This window comes from Somniosus microcephalus, chromosome 4 (genome assembly GCF_052327205.1).
Source record: "Somniosus microcephalus isolate GS21.2 chromosome 4, FLI_Smic_1.0, whole genome shotgun sequence".
Classification (NCBI taxonomy): Eukaryota; Metazoa; Chordata; class Chondrichthyes; order Squaliformes; family Somniosidae; genus Somniosus; species Somniosus microcephalus.
This window is the reverse complement of record NC_140990.1, coordinates 144674366-144687135: the sequence shown is the minus strand read 5'-3', so window position 1 is coordinate 144687135 and position 12770 is coordinate 144674366. Positions and strand designations below refer to the sequence as shown.

General features: G+C 47.4%; 1 pseudogene; it reads left to right on the top strand.

Annotated features, from left to right (window-relative positions):
* Positions 1-11520, top strand: part of LOC147119883 (uncharacterized) — a 34842-nt pseudogene extending 23322 nt beyond the window's left edge.
* Positions 11521-12770: the final 1250 nt, after the last annotated feature.

The window sequence follows — 12770 nt, the reverse complement described above, 5'->3', positions numbered from 1 at the left end:
GTGTTTGTTGGGACAGGGTAGAGGGAGCTTTACTCTGTGTCTAACCCGTGCTGTACCTGCCTTTTTGTACTCTACACCCCTATTTATAAAATCTATGATCCAATGTGCTTTTTAAACACTTTATCAGCTTGTCCCTCCCACTTTTAAAGGTTTGTGTATCTGAACCGCTTGTTGGTTTTAGTGATATTAACATAACATGGCTAAAGTACATTAACATAAATTGCTGATATAATGTGTAATATGGGAGAGAGAAGTTTAGTCTGAGTTAGAAACTCACATGCGCTTCACTGCAAACAGGTCACCATGGCAACACTGATAAGACATTCCATTCCACAAATTCCACTGGGGGAAACTCTAATCAGATCAGGGGAAAGAACCGGGTTTGTCTGTTAATAACCACAATATAAGCTTAAACCAAAGTGAGTAATAGAATAGATCAGATTATAAGGTGTGATGTTTATATCTATAACTGTGAAGCTGTAAAATAACATCATTAACAGCAGGCAGGGTAGTTTAGGGATAAAGAGAACATTACTGAAGAAAAGTAACTGCTGGGAACCAGGGAAAGTGTCCTTGTAAACCACAGATTAGAGAAGTTCCAGCTGTCTTTCCCTCGCTTCCTGCTGAAACCCAGCAGAGAAGACAAAGAAGAGTCAGGTGCCAGAGATGGATCACTACAGGGTATAAAAGTGAGGGGATCCTGATGTAAGGGGGCAGTCGGGACTGGAGACACCGGAGATCAGGCTCAGGGCGCCCGAGGTTCCATCCAGTGGGATGACCTCGTGTAAGTTACTGTGGACACGCGGGACTTGCAAGTTTACTCTGATTGATGGATCAATGTAAGGTACGGGAGAGGACAGAGAATCTGCTCATCTTATATTTCTAATAAGGTATTAAAGTTGTTGACATGAGACTCTAGAACCTGCTAATGAATAAGACAAGGCATCAGCTAGAATCTTACATCACTTTACTGTTCTGCTCCTCTACTCCTTTTAAATGTTTCCCATTTAATGTAGATTTTATCTTTTTCCAACTCACAAAATGCATGACATTTCAGCGGACATCTACCGGCCCCATTTACTAACCTGTGTATTCACACTGAAGTCACTTACAGTCCTCTTCACAGTTGGCCAGGGTCCCTATTTTGGTCTCATCTGGAGAGTTTGATCTTGTGCCCAGATCATTTCTCTATTTTGAGAAGAGCAGTGGTCCCAACACTGACCCTGGGGGACACCACTGTGTACATTCCTCCAGTCTGAAGAACATCCATTAACCACTACTCTCTGTTTTCTGCCCTTTATCCAACTTCCTATCCACGCTGCCCCACTCCCTTTAATACCGTCAGCCTTAATTTGATCAACAAGCCTCCTGTCCGGCACCTGATCAAACACCTTTTAACAATCCATTTACACAATATCCACTGCATTTCCTTTCTCACTACACTGTGTTATTTCCTGAAATAATCCCTGCTGTCTGTCCTGATGAATCCATTTCACTGCCAAATGTTGCAATGTTTGCTCCACCCCACAGGGTTCCATCTGTTCAAAGCCACAACAGAAAGGTCCAGTTTTCTCCTGGAGTTTGAGAGAAATCAGCTTGAACAATGAGGCAGAGTTTCAGCCAATGAGGGAGATCCGGGTTCAGCCCAGCCCATTGGGTGCCGCAAGCCCCGCTCCTCACGCATTCCGATTGGTTGGAGGACCAGTCGCCTGTTCGGTCAAATTTCTCTCCATGGATGTTGCCTGACCTGCTGAGTTTTTCCAGCATTTTCTGTTGTTATTTCCACTCTTCCTATTGGTCCGGAGCTCCCGTCAATCACCCAAGCAGCGTGAATTGAGCATGCGCGGGAGAGGCTCATTGTTGGGCAGTGGCGGAGACTGAGTGACCCGACAGGAGAAACAACAAGTGGCCTTGACACAACAGAGGGAGCAACTCAGAGCCGGTTAGCATCAGGGTGGATCTCGGTCCCTGGCCTCCTGTGTAGGGCTTTCTTGTTGCATCAGTTTGAGCTGGAGTGGAGAGGGGGGGAGAAGCTGCTGGGTTTAACCCCCAGTACTTCTGAGCCCAGTGGGACCCAACAATTTCCAACGTGGAATTGTGAAGGGAGGTGGATTCTAGGTGAGATTAAGTTGCTAAACAGACACTGTCTGCACAATGTAAAAGATTATCGTTTTAGGAACAAGTATTTCTGTAGAGGCTTTCAATCCATTTTATATATACAGATTTTTTAAATTCATTCGGGTGCCGCTAGCAAGGCCAGCATATATTGCCAGTCCGCAGCTTCCCATTGAGAAGGTGATGCTGGGCCTCCTTCTTGAACCTCTGCAGTCCGTGTGGTGAAGGTATTCTCAGAATGCTGTTAGGTGAGGAGTTCCAGGATTTTCACCCAGTGGCGATGTAGGAACGGCAATATATGCCCAAGTCAGGATAGTGTGTGACTTGGAGGGGAACTGGGAGGTGATGGTGTTCCCATGCACCTGCTGCCCTTGTCCTTCTAGGTGGTGGAGGTCATGCGTTTGGGACGTGCTGTCAAAGTTTTAGTCGAGTTACAGATGTATAAAGTCACTCTCCTTCACCCCTCCCCCTCCCACCTTGCTCGCTCTCCTCCCAAAGAGGCCAGAGTCTTGTGTCGGCCCAGACCGGGTGGCGGGTTCCCTTCCCTGAAGGACATTAGTGAACCAGTTTGGTTTTTACGACAATCGGCAGCTTTCATGGTCACTTTTCGAGTGCCGGGCCCACAAATTCCCAGATTCATTCAGCTCAATTTCACAACCTGCCTTTGTGTTTTTGTGGGTTCTCTCTCACCCTTTTTCCTGTTTTCAATTCATTTTGCAGGGCATTAGAAGGGGAGGATTTACAGATGGGAAGCTCAAACCAAACATCACTTCAAGTCGCTCGATTCATCAGGACCTTTGAACGTGGAAGCAGAAAGCCCCGTTCAGAGCGGGGAGAAACCGTACATGTGTTGTGTGTGTGGACGAGCCTTCAGCCAATACTCTAGCCTGTCGAGTCACAAGCACAATCACATGCGGGAGAGTACAGTCACCTGCTCTGAGTGTGGGAAGAGATTCACGTTTTCATCCGGCCTACTGAAACACCAGTGAGTTCACACTGGGGAGAGGGCGTTCACTTGCTCCGTGTGTGGGAAGGGATTCACATGTTCATCCAGCCTGCTGACACATCAGCGAGTTCACACTGGGGAGAGGAGGCCGTTCACCTGCTCTGAACGTGGGAAGGGATTCCCTCGTTCATTCAACCTGCTGCAGCACTGGCGAGTTCACACCGACGAGAGACCTTTTTAAATGCCCGACTGCGGGAAGTTCTATAAAAGTTCCGGGGACCTGATGCGCCATCAACATGTTCACACTGACGAGAGACTGTTCAGGTGCTCGCACTGTGGGACTGGATTCAGGCAATCATCTCGCCTCACTGTACACCAGTGAGTTCACACCAGGGAGAGGCCATTCACCTGCTCTGAGTGTGGGAAGGGATTCCCTTATTCATTCAACCTGCTGCAGCACTGGCGAATTCACACTATGTGGCACTTTATCAAACGCCTTTTGGAAATCCATGTACACTACATCAACCCTCTCTGTTACCTCATCAAAAAACTTGATCGAGTTGGTTAAACACGATTTGCCTTTAACAAATCTGTGCTGGCTTTCCTTAATTAATCCACAGCCATCCAAGTGACTTTTCATTTTGTCCCTGATTACTGTTTCTAAAAGCTTCCCCACTACCGAGGTTAAACTGACTGGCCAGTAGTTGCTGGGTTTATCCTTACACCCTTTTTTGAACAAGGATGTAACATTTGCAGTTCTCCAGTCCTCTGGCACCACCCCCGTATCCAAGGAGGATTGGAATATTATGGCCAGTACTTCCCTCAATTCCCTCAGCATTCGAGGATGCATCCCATCCACTCCTGGTGATTTATCTACTTTAAGTACAGTCAGTCTTTCTAATACCTCCTCTTTATCAATATTTATCCTATCAAGTATCTCCACTACCTCCTGCTTTACTATGTCTATGGCAGCATCCTCTTCCTTGGTAATGACAGATGCAAAGTACTCATTTAGTACCTCAGCCATACCCTCTGCCTCCATGCATAGGTCTCCTTTATGGTCCCTAATCGGCCCTACCCCTCCTCTTAATACCCGTTTACTATTTATATTCCTATAGTAGACTTTTGGATGACCTTTTATGTTGGCTGCCATTCTATTCTCATTCCCTCTCTTTGCCCCTCTTATTTTCTTTTTCACTTCTCCTCTGACCTTTCTATATTTAGCCTGATTCTCAGATGTATTTGCAACCTGACATCTGTCATACGTGATCTTTTTCTGCTTCATCATATTCTCTCTTTTGTCATCCAGGGAGCCCTGATTTTAGTTGCCCTGCCTTTCCCCCTAGTGGGAATGTAGCTCAACTGTACCTGAACTACTTCCTCTTTAAAGGCAGCCCATTGTTCCATTACAGTTTTGCCTGCTAATCTTTGATTCCAGTTTACCCGGGCCAGATCCGTTCTCATCCCACTGAAATTGGCCTTCCCCCAGTTAAACATTTTTACTCTAGATTGCTCCCTGTCCTTTTCCATAGCTAATCTAAACCTTATGATACTATGATCACTGTTCCCTAAATGTTCACCTACTTACACTTGCTCCACTTGACCTACCTCATTCCCCAGAACCAGATCCAGCAATGCCTCCTCCCATGTTGGGCCGGAAACGTACTGATCAAGAAAGTTCTCCTGAACACACACCAGAAATTCTTCCCTTTCTGTGCCCTTTACTCTATTACGATCCCAGTCTATATTAGGACAGTTGAAGTCCCCCATTATCACTACTCTATAGTTCTTGCACCTCTCTGTAATTTCTCTGCAAATTTGCTCCTCTATATCTTTCCCACTATTTGGTGGTCTATAGAATACACCCAGTAGTGTAATGGCACCTCTATTATTTCTTAACTCTAGCCATATAGATTCTGTCCTTGACCCCTCCAGGACATCCTCCCTCTCCAGCACTGTAACATTCTCCTTGACCAATACTGCCACACCACCTCCTATCTTTCCTGAAAACTTTGTAACCAGGAATATTTAATACCCAATCCTGCCCTTTTTTGAGCCAGGTCTCAGTTATTGCCACAACATCATATTCCCATGTGGCTATTTGTGCCTGCAGCTCACTTACCTTGTTTACTGCGCTTCGTGCATTCACATACATACACTGTAAACCCATCTTAGACCATCCTGTATTCTCTCTTAGTTTCACCCACCTAATACCTTACTATTTCTTACTTTAGTGCTCTCTGCCTCTCCCAATCCTTTGAGCACTTTATTTCCCCTTTCTAACGTTACATCCTGGTGCCCATCCCCCTGCCAGCTTAGTTTAAACCCTCCCCAACAGCACTAGCAAACCTCCCCGCGAGGATATTTGTACAGGCTCTGTTGAGGTGCGACCCATCCGGCCTGTACAGGTCCCACCTCCCCCAGAACCGGCCCCAATTCCCCAGGAATCTGAAGCCCTCCCTCCTGAACCATCTCTCCAGCCACACATTCATCATCTCCATCCTCCTATTTCTATACTCACTCGTGCGTGGCACCGGGAGTAATCCAGAGATTACTACCTTTTGAGGTCCTGCTTTTTAATCTCTTTCCGAGCTCCCTAAAATCTGTCTGCAGGACCTCATCCCTCTTTCTACCTACGTTGTTGGTACCGATATGGACAACGACCTCTGGCTGTTCACACTCCCCCCTCAGAGTGTCCTGCAGCCACTCAGTGACATCTTTAACCCTGGCACCAGGGAGGCAACATACCATCCTGGAGTCAGGTCTGTAGCTGCAGAAACGCCTGTCTCCTCCCCTAACAATTGAATCCCCGACCACTATTGCTTTCCCTGTCTTCCTCCTCCACCCCTGTGCAGCTGAGCCACCCCGTGGTACCATGGATTTGGCCCTGGCTGTACTCCCCAGAGGAACTATCACCCTCACCAGTACTCAGCACAGAATACTGGTTGGAGAGCGAGATGGGCTCCGGGGACTCCTGCACTACCTGCCTGGTCCTCCTTCTGTCTGGCAGTCGCCCATTCCCTCTCTGCCTGCACACTCATTAGCTGGGGGGTGACCACCTCCTGAAACATGCTATCCACGTAGCTCTCAGCCTCGTGGATGCACCGCAGTGACGCCAGTTGCTGTTCAAGCTCTGAAACCCGGAGCTCGAGCTCCTCCAGCTGACGACACCTCCTGCACACATGGTTGTCCAGGACACGGGAAGCATCCTGGAGTTCCCACAATTTCTTTTTATTCATTCATGGGATGTGGGCGTCGTTGGCAAGGCCAGCATTAATTGCCCATCCCTAGTTGCCCTTGAGAAGGTGGTGGTGAGCCGCCTTCTTGAACCGCTGCAGTCCATGTGGTGAAGGTACTCCCACAGTGCTGTTAGGAATGGAGTTCCAAGATTTTGACCCAGCGACGATGAAGGAACGGCGATATATGTCCAAGTCAGGATGGTGTGTGACTGGGAGGGGAACTTGGAGGTTGGGGTGATCCCATGCACCTGCTGCCCTTGTCCTTCTAGTTGGAAGAGGTCGCGGGTTTGGGAGGTGCTGCTGAAGAAGCCTTGGCGAGTTGCTGCAGTGCATCTTGTAGATGGTACACACTGCAGCCACGGTACACTGGTGGTGGAGGGAGTGAATGTTTAAGGTGGTGGATGGGGTGCCAATCAAGTGGGCTGCTTTGTCCTGGATGGTGTCAAGCTTCTTGAGTGTTGTTGGAGCTGCACTCATCCAGGCAAGTGGAGAGTATTCCATCGCACTCCTCAGTTGTACCTTGTAGATGGTGGAAAGGCACATGATGTGCATCCGCTGGACCGAGTGGCCCTACTGTGCCTTTATTTATTCGACTATTAACTAACTTCTTTTTCTTAAGTATCTTAACAGAAATAAGCAAAGACTTAAAAAAACAATACCTCCCCAATCTGCTCCTTCCCTTGTGCTGAGCTCACTTACCTTTCTCCCTGAAACTGGTGCTCCCTCCAGACTCTTGGCCGCTCCTCTCGCTGTCCCACAGCTCTGCTCTCGCGCCTAGTAACTTGGGTTCTGTGGCTCCACTCCTCCTTTTCACTCAGACGTCTCCACCACCTTCTCCCTCTCCACCAATTCCTGCGTCCACTCTGCTTGTGAATCACTCCGTTTGCGAATCTCCCGGCTCTGTCTCCAAGCTCAGTATTTGAAACAATGATCTCGATGCAGGAAATAGTGCACGGTGTGTTAGTTCCAGGAGATTAAATCAAGGACACCATCACAATCAGCAAAGACAATGACAAAGATCAGAACATTCCAAAGGCTGTCACATGCAGTACCTGTGGAGGAGTTGTACTAACCACATCCAAGAAGTGTTAAACCATGCACACAATAACTGATTTCAAATCTGAAGCAAGAGACTTCTTTCAAGGGTTGGTTGAAAGGAATTTCAGAGGAGTATAAAGTTCAGTCTATGACACCCACAAGCCATGTAGTCAAACGGAACCAGCTTGGGATTAGATGTGGTAGAAGGTGAACTAGGTGAGAAGTGATATAATCAAGAGTAAGAAAAGCCCAAAAATGGAACAGTCGGTAACAGAACATCAATTAGTCTCCTCTGATCATGGAGAAATCAAATATTCAATACACTGTGTTTGAAACAAAGCTGCTTTATTCAATATTGATACAGAATATTAATCTCCAGCCCAAGTGTAGGGGTTATTAAGATCAGCAAAAACACACTCTGACTGTGTACTGGAGGCGGAAGTAGTACCATATATAGGAGCAGACTAAGAAAGACTACGAAAAATTCAAAAATGGGTTTAGAATGCATGTACGTAAACGCTCAAAGTGTGGTGAATAAGACTGGTGAGCTACAAGCACAATTAGCCATGCGGCAATATGATGTTGTGGCAATAACGGAAATGTGGCTTAAAAATAGTCAGGACTGGGCACTTAATATTCAAGGGTACAAGGTTTTCAGAAAGGATAGGGGAGGAAAAAAGGGAGGTGGGGTGTGATGAAGGAAGACATTGTAGTGTTGGAAAGGGAGGATGTTCTTGAGGGGACAAGGACAGAATCCATTTGGTTAGAGTTGAGGAGCAAAAAGGGTATGATCACGCTATTGGGGGTATTCTACAGGCCTCCAAATAGTGAGAGGGAGGTAGAGGAGCAAATCTGCAGGGAAATCGCAGAGATATGCAAGAGCTATAGAGTGGTGATATTGGGGGACTTTAATTACCCATATATCGATTGGGATAATGCTAGGGTAAAGGCAAAGGAGGGGGAGAAATTTCTGAAATGTGTTCAGGAGAAATTCCTTCACCAATATGTTGTTGGTCCAACTAGGAAGGAGGCATTGCTGGATCTGGTGCTGGGGAATGAGGTGGGCCAGATCGACCAAGTGTCTGGGAGAACACTTGGGTATGAGTGCTCATCGTATCATAAGATTTAGATTAGCAATGGAGAGGAGCAAGGAACAAGCTAGAGTGGAACTTCTAAACTGGAATAGGGCTAACTTCAGTGGGATGCGAAAAGATCTAGCCAGGGTTAAAATGGAACCAAAGACTGACAGGAAAAACTGTAACAGAACAATGGGTGATCTTTAAGGTGGAGATATTCCAAGTACAGGCTAGGTACATTCCAACAAGAGGGAAGGGTAAGGGAACCAAAGCAAGGGCTTCTTGGATGATGAGGGAAATAGAGAAGATGATGAAACAAAAAAAGTGGGTGTATGATGAATGTCAGGTGAATTCTTCAAGGGAGAACCAGACCAAATACAATAAGTTGAGAGGGGAAGTGAAGCTGAAAATAAGATTGGCAAAAACAGAATATGAGAGTAGAATGGCGGTTAACATAAAAGGGAACCCCAAAATCTTCTACCGGCATGTAAACAGTAAGCGGGCAGTAAGAGGCGGGTGGGGCCTATTAGGGACAAAGAAGGTGATATATACTTAGAGGGGCAGGGCAAGGCTAGAATACTCAATGAGTACTTTGTATCGGTGTTTACTAAGGAGGTGGATGCTGACAAAATATCGGTAGAAGTGGAAAAGACAGAAGCAATGGAAGGGGTGAAAATTGATAGACAGGATTTACTAGAACGGCTGGGTGTGCTTAGAGTGGATAAGTCACCTGGTCCAGATGGGTTGCATCCCAGGTTGCTAAGGGAATTGGGGGAGGAGGTAGCGGAAGGGCAATCCATAATTTTCCAACCTTCTCTAGATGCGAGGGGAAGTGCCTGAGGATTGGAAAGTGGCAAATGTGACACCATTGTTCAAGAAAGGGTGTAAGGACAATCTTAGTAACTATAGGCCGGCCAGTTCAACATCAGTGGTGGGTAAAGTTTTAGAAACAATAATCAAGGAAAAATTGAATGGGCACTTGGAAAGGTTTAAGCTAATTAAGGAGAGCCAACACGGATTTTTAAAAGGCAGATCGTGTTTCACTAATCTAATTCAAATTTTTGATGAAGTAACGGGGAGATTGATTAAGGGAATGCAATGGATGTTGTCTACATGGATTTTAGGAAGGCGTTTGACAAAGTACCACATAGAAGGCTGGTTTCACAGATTCACAGAATCACACAGTGCAGATAGAGGCCATTTCGGCCCATCGAGCCTGCACCGACACATATCCCACCCGATCCCCGTAACCCCACGTATTTAATCCCCCCTAACACTAAGGGTCAATTTATCATGGCCAATCAACCTAACCCGCACATCTTTGGACTGTGGGAGGAAACCGGAGCACCCGGAGAAAACCCACGCAAACACGGGGAGAATGTGCAAACTCCACACAGACAGTCGCCCGAGGCCGGATTCGAACCCGGGTCCCTGGCGCTGTGAGGCAACAGTGCTAACCACTATGCCACCGTGCATATTGAGGCTCATGTAATAGGTGGGTCAGTGGCAGCTTGGATAAGGAATGGGCTTAAGGACAGAAAACAGCGAGTTGTGATAAATGGCTGTTTTTCAGACTGGAGGATGGTAGACAGTGGTGTTCCCCAAGGGTCACTGCTGGGGCCACTGCTTTTTTGATATATATAAATGACCTGGATATTGGAATACAAAGTAGAATTTCTAAATTTGCAGATGACACCAAACTTTGATTTGATAGAGATGTACAAGATTATGACGGGTTTGGATAGGCTAGATGGGAAAAGGCTGTTCCTACTAGATGATGGTACAAGGACTAGGGGACACAAATTTAAGGTATCGGGCAAGAGATACAGGGGGGATGTGAGCAAAAACGTTTTACGCAGCGTGTGGTGAGGACCTGGAACTCGCTGCCAATGGAAGTGGTGGAAGCGGAGACACTTAATGTTTTCAAGGGGAGACTGGATGGGCGCTTGAGGGAAATAAACTTGTAGGGCTACGGGGATAGAGCGGGGGAATGGGACTCAATGGATTGCTCGACAGAGAGCTGACACGGACTCGATGGGCCGAATGGCCTCCTCTGTCCTGTCATGTCTCTATAAAGGTGCTGACACTGGCTGGGTTCAATTCTACACTCACTGGTTCCTCTCCCTCTCCTCCCCTGAATCTGCTCACTCTGGCTGGGTTCAGTTCACTCACTGTTTCTCTTCCCTCTCTTCCCCTGAAGGTGCTGACTCTAGCTGGGTTCAGTTTCACACTCACTGGTTCACCTCCCTCTCCTCCCCTGAACGTGCTGACTCTGGCTGGGTTCAGTTCTACACTCACTGGTTCCACTCCCTCTCCTCCCCTGAAGGTGCTGACTCTGGCTGATTTCAGTTTACTTGCTGGGACCTGGAAGCCCCGCCTTCTCATGGTTCCTTTACAAAAATGGCTTCACATGCACTCTACCGCTCGACGATGCAAGATAGCGGCAGAAAAAACCCACAGCTTTCCTTTGCAAAGATGGCCGCCATTAATCTGGGCCTGTTATTGGGGAAAAGCCTCCGAGCTGCAAACGCGGAACCTGTAGGTTCCCATTCGTGGCTTGCGGCCTACAGCAGGTGTTTATGAAGCCAACCTGGCGAGTGCGTTACCTCTCTGCGCCCTGCTGATTCGTAATCGGCGTAAAATCGCTTCACCGACCTTTCTGCGCTTATCCCACTTACCCGGCTCTGATCACATTGGCAATGCGCATTCTCAAAATACAGGCGGGTGCTGCGCCTGCGCACTGGGCTCCTCCAGTGTGAATGGGGCACATTCTCCCCCGCGGGGCATGCTGGGGAACATTGAAAACCCCAAACAGTGAATGGAGAATGAATTTCTGTGATCCCAGTGAGAGAGAATTCATCAATAATTCACTCAGAAACCCAAGTGCACGGGCACTCTGCCATGGTTCAGTCTGTACTATTTGCATATTGAATTATCATTGGCCCGCAGGCATCTGTAAGGAAAAGCTATTATATTCACGTGATCACATGCTGAAGTGTCATTGGCCTGCAGGCATCTGTAAGGGGTCCTAACTCCATCTTGTCCCCACTGCGCTGTATGAGTCAGATCACAGACCTGATGCTTCATAAAAGAGTTTAAACTGTAATACTCCGTTGTCCTGCAATTTATTATTTTTGTACAAAGTGTGCAAAACAAGACCTATTATATTCAAAATAACAACAGAAAATACTGGAAAAACTCAGCAGGCCAGGCAACATCCGTGGAGAGAAATTAGAGTTGACGTTTCGGGTGAACTCTTTTTCAAAACTGGAAAGGAAATGAAATAGATCGAAGGCAGGGCTGCGATAGAACAAAAGAAGTAAAGAGACATTAAGAGGTATTCAAAACCAGACGAGATGGTAACAGGACTAGTGGAGACAAAAGACGGCTCAGATTAGGTGTGAAGTGTACTGGCAGGAAGAGAGACAGCTGCCATGTGGGAGAGAGAGAGAAAAATGGAAAGGGGGGTGGAGGGAAAGCCCAAAACAAAGGGGTGGAAAAAATATATAAGTAAAAATGTAATAGCGGCCGAGGTTATGATCTGAAATTGTTGAACTCAATATTGAGTCTGGAAGGCTGCAAAGTGCCTAATCAGAAGATGAGGTGCTGTTCCTCAAGTTTACGTTGAGCTTCCGTGGAACAATGCAAGAGGCCAAGGACGGTGAGGTCCGAGTGGGAATGGGGCGGTGAATTAAAGTGACAGGTGACCGGAAGCTCGGGGTCAAACTTACGGACTGAACAGTGGTGTTCTGCAAAGCGGTCACCCAATCTGCGTTTGGTCTCCCCAATGTAGAAGAGACCACATCGTGAGCAGCGAATACACTATACTGGATTGCAAGAAGTACAAGTAAATTGCTGTTTCACCTGGAAGGGCTGTTTGGGGCCCTGGACAGTGGGAAGGGGGAGGTATAGGGGCAGGTGTTACATCTCCTGCGCTTGCACGGGAAGGTGACAGGCGAAGGGGAATAGCTGTTGGGGGTGATAGAGGAGTGGACTAGGGTGTCTCAGAGGGAGCGGTCCCTACGGAATGCTGAAAGCGGAGGGCAGGGGAAGATGCATTTGGTTGTGGGATCACTTTGGAGGTAGTGGAAATGGTGGAGGCTGATCCATTGAATGTGGAGGCTGGTGGGGTGAAAGGTGAGGACAAGGAGAACCCTATCGTGGTTCTGGGAGGGAGGGGCAGGGGTGAGGGCAGAAGTGCGGGAGATAGAACGGACACGGTCGAGGGCCATGTCAACCACGGTAGAGGGGAATCCTCAGTTGAGGAAAAAGGAAGACATGCCGGAAGCACTGGTGTGGAAGGTGGCATCGTCGGAGCAGATACGGCGGAGACGGAGAAACTGGGAGAATGGAATA